General features: G+C 39.8%; 1 protein-coding gene and 2 non-coding genes across 3 annotated transcripts in view; 2 read left to right on the top strand and 1 right to left on the bottom strand.

Moving 5' to 3' along the window:
• LOC107658649 (glypican-5-like) overlaps window positions 1-8757 on the bottom strand; it is a 276918-nt gene that overhangs the window by 155142 nt on the left and 113019 nt on the right. The gene's annotated exons all lie outside the window — the stretch shown is intronic.
• Window positions 7643-7714, top strand: trnag-ucc (transfer RNA glycine (anticodon UCC)). The gene has a single exon. It is a non-coding gene; the product is annotated as a tRNA-Gly (tRNA).
• trnag-ucc (transfer RNA glycine (anticodon UCC)) lies at window positions 8249-8320 on the top strand. Its single transcript has one exon. It is a non-coding gene; the product is annotated as a tRNA-Gly (tRNA).

The raw sequence follows: 8757 nt of genomic DNA, 5'->3' as shown, positions 1-8757 counted from the left end.
CCTCATTAATGTACACACAGCACCCCATATTGACAGAAAAACACAGAATTGTTGACATTTTTGCAGATTTATTAAAAAAGAAAAACTGAAATATCACATGGTCCTAAGTATTCAGACCCTTTGCTCAGTATTTAGTAGAAGCACCCTTTTGAATATATATATATATATATATATATATACTGTATATATATACACAGTGTATATATACATATATATATATACAATTGTATATACAGTGAATAAATATATATATAGTTCAGTCATGAAACTCTTCCGAGCAGCGAATTGGTTTACTCAAAGCCAATTGCTCATCCAATCATTTGTTCGTTCCTATCTACGTAACCTATTTATTCCTGACTTGTATCGAATCAGTCATTGCAGCACGCCATGTGATTTCACTAACCCTCCACCTTCCCCAGCACCACCTGCCTAGATCTGCTCGGGGGTTCTCCCTATTTTCCTTGCAGCAGTCTGAATTCAAGTCACCATTTCACGTGCATTTCAGATGTATCCTTACTCCAGCAGCAGCAGCAGCAGCAACGTAGCAGATCTAGTCCGCAAAGACATGCACATTCCATGCTTACTAATAGGTAAAATTATTTCCGAGAGTTGTCATGATTGAAATATATATTAACAATTTACAGTCTTTCTCATCCAGCTCTAAAACTTCTGGTGATACAACTTTGTAAAAAAAAATCATCAAATGTCCTTCCCCATAACAAAACAAAGAAGCAAATCATGGTTCACAGCTGTATCATAAACGAGTATATACAGGTGCATCTTAATAAATTAGAATGTCGTGGAAAAGTTCATTTATTTCAGTAATTCAACTCAAATTGTGAAACTCGTGTATTAAATAAATTCAATGCACACAGACTGAAGTAGTTTAAGTCTTTGGTTCTTTTAATTGTGATGATTTTGGCTCACATTTAACAAAAACCCACCAATTCACTATCTCAACAAATTAGAATATGGTGACATGCCAATCAGCTAATCAACTCAAAACTCCTCCAAAGGTTTCCTGAGCCTTCAAAATGGTCTCTCAGTTTGGTTCACTAGGCTACACAATCATGGGGAAGACTGCTGATCTGACAGTTGTCCAGAAGACAATCATTGACACCCTTCACAAGGAGGGTAAGCCACAAACATTCATTGCCAAAGAAGCTGGTTGTTCACAGAGTGCTGTATCCAAGCATGTTAACAGAAAGTTGAGTGGAAGGAAAAAGTGTGGAAGAAAAAGATGCACAACCAACCGAGAGAACCGCAGCCTTATGAGGATTGTCAAGCAAAATCGATTCAAGAATTTGAGTGAACTTCACAAGGAATGGACTGAGGCTGGGGTCAAGGCATGAAGAGCCACCATGCACAGACATGTCAAGGAATTTGGCTACAGTTGTCGTATTCCTCTTGTTAAGCAACTCCTGAACCTATATATATATATATATATAGAGAGAGAGAGAGAGAGAGAGATAGATAGATAGATAGATAGATAGATAGATAGATATATAAAATCATTATGTCTCAACTTCCAGTTTCAATAAGAAATATGCCAACACATGAAGGAAATCTGTGCTACTGTGTAGGCCAACAGGGCTTGTACACCCAACAAACCACCTGTGAACTACAATCTCTGCTCATAAGCTCTCAGAATCCCGTCAGACCCTTTTTCTCAGGATGTGAAGGGTATGATTGGTGAGAATGAAGATGAAGGAATAATGATTTGTGCCCATTTTGGTGTGATTGCAGAATTGAGAGAGAAATCAAGTGAATCACTCCAGCAGCTGTTTCCTCATCATCTCTCCTCATCTGTAACATCTCGAGAGCCCCCCCAGGTCTCCTCAGGAAATACAACCATCTAAATGAATCTGCGTTCTTCGGCATAAATTCAATGAGACAGCGGCGTTAATTAAATGAAATGATGAGATGAAATGCAATTGGGAAATGGGATGGGGAGTTTGGAAGAGGGACGTCGCATGCGGCACACAAATGTTGCAAAACGTGTCTCCTCCGTCATGGAGCATAACTGCCACCCCGAAGCTCAATGCCAACATCCAAACAAACATGAACATGATGATTAAATACATAATTAACAGCACCTCTTTGGTGCACTGCGCTTTGCATTACAAAAAACTGCTTACTTCATCCGCATTTTTGCCTTGTTTTTCAGTACAAATAAAAAACAAGATTAATATACTTGAGAAGCAAAACTGTAATATTATTGGGATATTTATCTTGAATTAAGTTTATTTCTCTTGGACAATTTTTTTAGAAAGAAAAACAAGAAATTTTTCTGAAGTCTTAATATCTCATGCAAATTTTTCTTGGCAAGTATATTTATCTTTAATTGAAGTTCATTTATCTTGCCATTTTTAGTCTTATTTTAAGTGCAATCTTTACTAAATGTACATGAATTTATGTTTTAATCAGGAAAAACAACAACAGCAGCAAAACCTCACGATTTATTCTCTGAAGTCTTAATATATTATGCAGTTTTTTTCTTACCTAACATTTTTACCTTGAATTAAATTCTCATTTTAAGCATAATCTTCACTAAATTTACTTGTATTTATGCTTAAAACAATAATAGAAAACTTCAAAATGTATTCTCTGAAGTCTTTCACAAGTATGTATTATCTTAAATTAAAGTTTATTACTTTTGGCAAATGATTTGTCTCTTATCTTAAGCGTAATCTTCACTAAACACTTGAATTTATGCTTAAAACAACAAGAAAAAAAAACGTGAACATTTATTCTCTGAAGTCTTAATATCTTATGCAATTATTATTCACAAGTATATTTATCTTGAATTGAAGTTTATTTCTCTTGGCAAATGACTTTTGTAATCTCATGAAAGTGTAATCTTGTAAAATAAATTGACTTGAATTTGTTTTCTTCAAATGGGAAAAACAACAAGAAAAAAATTCAAGATTTATTCTCTGAAGTCTTTATATTTTACGTGATTTTTCTTCACAAGTCTGTTGAATAAAGGTTGTTTCTTTTGGCAAATTATTTTTGTCTTATCTTAAGTGAACTATTTACTCGTTTTAATTTATGCTTAAAGCAGCAAAAACAACAAGAACACTTCGAGACCTATTCATCTGAAGTTTTTAATGCAATGTTTCTTCACAATTGATCTCACTTTACTGATTTTTGGATTTTTTGATGGTAAAAAAAGTTCATATTTTTGCAGTACAAAGAGAACGAGACCTGAACAAAAGCCACACAGTCGTCCATTAAACTGCAGCTCCTGCGTTCCAATCAATGAAACCCCTGAGCCATAAACGCCCATCGATCTGTGCCAGGGGCAAAGTGTGGCATTAGCCAACATGCATGGGCATCCAGGGAAGCAAGGCTTTCTGGGCATTCTGTGTTTTGAAAAGGTCAATATCTATTGTGTATAATCCTTACTTGGCTCTTTACTGCAGCAACTAAAGGCAACAACGCCTCAGCTTCTGCTATAATAGCGTGACCTGCTGCGAGAACCACAACACAACCACGGAGAGAGCTGAAAAGAGAATTTTGCATTGAGGTCAGCAATAAAAAGAAAGGTCTTTCCTAATAATACATAACATCTATTAGGGCTACTTTACACAATTTACAAGTGAGAAATAATCAGAGGAATTAATTTCAATGTACAGCTATGTTACAATGACTTCAAATCTCATCAAATCAGAATTATATCAGTTTATTGCATACTGTATTTGTTGTGCATCCATAAATTAAAAGAACATAAACTGTTTTTTTTATTATTTTCAGCAACATATAAACAAAAATATTTAATAATAAAAATACTTATTCAAATATATAATTTAAAAAAATAGTTATTTAGCATGTGATATATTGTAACAGTGAAATAAATTTAATTTCACCATGAATGTGACACTTTACATTCATTAATTAAAAATTATTTACATTTAGTTTTATATCTATAAAGTTTTTTTTTAAACATGAATTTGAATTTACAGCAAAATGTAACTTAAAATATACTTAAAAAACAAATTAAATAAAATAGTTCATGCAATATATTGTAACTGTGATGAATGTGAGACTTATCATTTATTTTTTTTATTTATCGTGTTTGTCTGTTTAAGTTTGATTTGCTAAACTTACCTAATAATAAAATAAATGATTAAAGACAGTTGTTTAGCATGCAATATATTGTATCTGTGATATAAAATTAACTCCACTATGATATAACATGGTCATAACAAACACCCCAACATGTGTTTTATAACAGAAACTCAACAGTAAACAAATCCTCTGAGGTCCCACATGCTTAGAGGAAATGCAATAGTAGTGTACTTATTTTCTCAGGAACAGCATATTGCAGTTTACAAGCAGTTGATCCCCCACAAAGCACTGGGTCTTAGCATTTACTTGCGAGAATACAAAGACACAGATATTATCCGATTTTGCTGCTGTTGTGTGGCCATTCATCTCAGGAAAAACTCTTTTTTATTGATGTTGATCTGTCAGCCTTGTTTCCTTGGCCATTTCCCAGTACAATTACATGGAGTTGAAATATAGCAGCACTACACAGCCATGAAAAACCCAAAGCTGTGGCGAAAAAGCATGTAGATTAATAACCCTCTTAAGAGCTTTGACTGGGTAAAATTATAAAGCATTTCCATCATGATATGAAAGCTGCTTTTTCATTACTAAGCCCAGAATATTTAGGCTCCAAGTTCTTGACTTAATAATTTCTATTGGCTACTCTGCACAAAAGAACAATGAATCTGGCTTGATTAATTTGTTTTCAAAAAGGCAAAGTCAAAACCCAGAGGCCTAAAATGAAATACCATAACCATATGCATCTTCATAAATAACTTTCTCTTATCTAGAACATTGTAAGTTATATTAAAATAGCTATATGTGTCACGGTGCGGTAAGAGAGCACCGTAGAAAAACAGGGTCTGGGTCCAAATGCAGGTGAAACGAGATTTAATAAACAGAAAGGCAGACAAAAGAAACAAAACAGGTTACAAACCGAATGACAGGATAGGGATACAAATACGGCACAAGAGCTTGCATCAACCAAACCTTCAACAAATAATTACAATTACAATTCAGCCAGGTAGAGTGGTGGGAGTGTGGTGTATAAATAGTCTATGACAATGAGGAACATGGACTGGGGCAGAGCCGGCGGGATGGGGACCCAGGGCAGAACCAGCGGCCACCACAGCGGTGTGTGTGGAGCTGCCATCCTGGAACGGGCAATGGCGGGGGAACTGTGAGCGGACACCGCCGCTTCTGGTGCTTTGTGAGCGGACACTGCCGCCTCGGGGGAACTGTGAGCGGACACTGCCGCTTCTGGAGCTCTGTGAGCGGACACTGCTGCCTCGGGGGAACTGTAAGCGGACACCGCCACCTCGAGGGAGCTGTGAGCGGACACCGCCGCTTCTGGAGCTTTGTGAGCGGACACTGCCACCTCAGGGGAACTGTGAGCGGACAATGCCTCCTCGGGGGAACTGTGAGTGGACAGCGCCGCTTCTGGAGCTTTGTGAGCAGACACAGCCGCCTCGGAGGAACTGTGAGCGGACACCGCCACCTCGAGAGATATGTGAGCGGACACCGCCGCTACTGGAGCTTTGTGAGCCGGCAGCCCCGCCTCAGAAGGATCGTGAGTGGGCACCTCCGCCTCAGGGGCTTTGTGAGCAGACCACGCCGCTCGCACCGACATCAGCAGGGGTTCCTGCACGCTGCGTATCAGCCCGGGACGCTCCGGGAACGGGCGTGAGGTACTGAGTGCGGCTGACGAGGCCTCTGACGCCCCTTGGATTGCCACTTCGGGAGAACTGTGAGCGGGCTCCTCAGCTAACTTCACCCTGAAGGCTCAGCCGCTCAAATGCAGAGCCAGGTTAATGTAGTCCTCCAGCGACTCCTCGGGGACCCAGTATGGCATCAGGGACTTGAAGGGCTCGGCCAGGTCTCCCCAGAAGACGGCCATGAAGCAGGTCTTCTCCATCGCCGACCGATGAGCCACTCCAAAGAAGTCCCTGGCGTACTCCTCAATACTCTGGTCTCCCTGACGTATGTTGAAGAGTTTCCCTGCTGGACCCATGTTTGCTGGCTGAATTCTGTCACGGTGCGGTAAGAGAGCATCATAGAAAAACAGCGTCTGGGTCCAAATGCAGGTGAAACGAGATTTAATAAACAAAAAGGCAGACAAAAGTAACAAAACAGGTTACAAACCGAATGACAGGATAGGGATACAAATTGTATAAATAGTCCATGACAATGAGGAACAGCTGAGGGTGTAATAAGTGACAGGTGTGTGGAGTTTGGGGAATGGAGTCCGGGAGATGGCGACCTCTGGTGTTGAGAGGGAGAAACGCAGGGCCCGGACTCATGACAATATGCAGTGTCCAAAGTTAAGTCAACAAGAGACAAATATAAATAAAAATTGGTTTAAGTGAGCAAATAAACCATGGCCAGTGATGCCATTAGGAAACTGCAACATTATATGGTTAAAATCTAATTTTAAGAATATGTTTGGCTCACTTGAAAATTTACCACAACAGTCTGTGCATTAGTGGTGGTGATGTTTCATTCATTCTTTCTGCACGTTTCATTTTTACGCCAATAAGTGGCGACAAGTTACGGTCTTTATGAGTGAATCATCATTTGAGTCATTCACTCAAATAATTCACTCAAAAACACTGATTAATTCTGGAACGAATCAAGTGACAGTCTACATGAGTCACTCACTCAAACGATTAATTAAAATCACAGATTCATTCAGAAACCAAACAAGTGTATTTAAGAAAATCAACGAGTCTTTTGCTCAAACGATTCATTAAAAAACACTGATTCACACAGGGACAAAACTGGTGTATATGAGAATATCAATGAATCACTTGCTAAAACGATTCATTCAAAAACACTGATTCATTCAGGAATTAATAAGAGAAAATCAATAAATGACTCACTAAAACGATTCATTCAAAAACACTGATTCATTCAGGAATTAATAAGAGAAAATCAATAAATGACTCACTAAAACGATTCATTCAAAAACACTGATTCATTCAGGAATTAATAAGAGAAAATCAATAAATTACTCACTAAAACGATTCGTTCAAAAGCACTAGGGATGCACCGATACCGATACTGGTATCGGTATGGGTCTATTTATGAAAATATCACAGTTAGGAGATTTATAGCGAGTCATTTTTACAGCAAATCACGTGATTACAGTACTAAGCCGCTGCAATGGAGCAGCTCTAATGCTATTAAGTTAAAGATGATGTAGGCTACCATAGAGAGAGAAAAAAATGAACAGTGAAAGTAACAAAAACTTGTAAAATACATTTAAATGGGCATAATTAGCTCTGATCTCAGCAGAGCTACACAGGAATGTCAAGAACAGATTGAATTTGGCTGTCCGCCAACACGCGGTGGGAGGATGCGCAACTGGTCACCTTCTGTATTGGGAGCCTTTGCGGTTCCTGCATCACCGCGTCATATTTATTTAGCCAGCACGGAAAGCCAGCGCTTTTTTGTACGTCACGGGATCCAAAGCCTGGACTTGCTCTCTTTAGTGCGGGGCCCAAACAAAGATCGCATCAGCTCCTCTAGCCCTATCAGCGACTCATGTGCTTTGATCATTCTTACTGACCGCGCAAGCCGGCGTCATCCACCTGCGTTGGTGGTATAGTGGTGAGCATAGCTGCCTTCCAAGCAGTTGACCCGTGTTCGATTCCCGGCAAACGCATTTCCTTTGGTTTGGGCTGTGAGGGGTGACAAAATGCAAGTGGGCAGGTGTCGGCACCCTAGATTACCCTTGGCGAGCGTAGTGGTTTACCACAGGGAGCGCACAGGCCCAAGGGCATGGAGACACAGCTCGAGTTTCTCTTCATTATCACATAAATCTTTCGCCTTTTATTAAAGATTTCCGTGGAGGGGAACGTTTTGCGAGTGACGTATATTTGGAAGCTCTGATCACAGCAGAGCTACACAGGAATGTCAAGAACAGAGTGAATTTGGCCGTCCGCCAACACGCGGTGGGAGGATGTGCAACTGGTCACCTTTTGTATTGGAAGCCTTTGCGGTTCCTGCGTCACCGCGTCGTATTTATTTAGCCAGCACGGAAAGCCAGCACTTTTTTGTACGTTACGGGATCCAAACCCTGGACTTGCTCTCTTTAGTGCCGGGCCCAAACAAAGATCGCATCAGCTCCTCTAGCCCTATCAGCGACTCATGTGCTTTGAGCGTTCTTACTGACCGCGCAAGCCGGCGTCGTCCACCTGCGTTGGTGGTATACTGGTGAGCATAGCTGCCTTCCAAGCAGTTGACCCGGGTTCGATTCCCGGCCAATGGATTTCCTTTGGTTTGGGCTGAAGTCAAAGCAGAACTCCTTCTGTAACCTCTGGCTGCACCAAAACCTTTTGGATGTGTCGTTCGGCAGCATAAAAACACTAGCTCTCCCCGTCGGAGAATCGATCCCCGGTCTTCCACGTGACAGGCGGAGATACTGTCCACTATACTAATGAAGAATTGTGCATGTATGAGTTCACCCCCAGCCAATGCCACTGCACCGACATCACTAAACAAATCGTGGCTTTTTCTTACTCTGATCCAACCCTTACACTACATATAATATACATATATACAGTCAAACAAAAAATTGTTCAGAGATCAGATATAATTTTTGATATTTTTTACTAGTGGGTGTAGGACACTATAGTTAATTTATGTAAAGTGAGGATAGCAAAATAAACTAAACTTTGATATATTATACCCAAAAATTCTTCATAC

This window comes from Sinocyclocheilus anshuiensis, unplaced genomic scaffold, assembly GCF_001515605.1.
Source record: "Sinocyclocheilus anshuiensis isolate Anshui unplaced genomic scaffold, SAMN03320099.WGS_v1.1 scaffold467, whole genome shotgun sequence".
NCBI classification, from domain to species: domain Eukaryota; kingdom Metazoa; phylum Chordata; class Actinopteri; order Cypriniformes; family Cyprinidae; genus Sinocyclocheilus; species Sinocyclocheilus anshuiensis.
The sequence above is the reverse complement of the archived record's forward strand: the minus strand, read 5'-3'. Positions and strand labels throughout refer to the sequence as shown.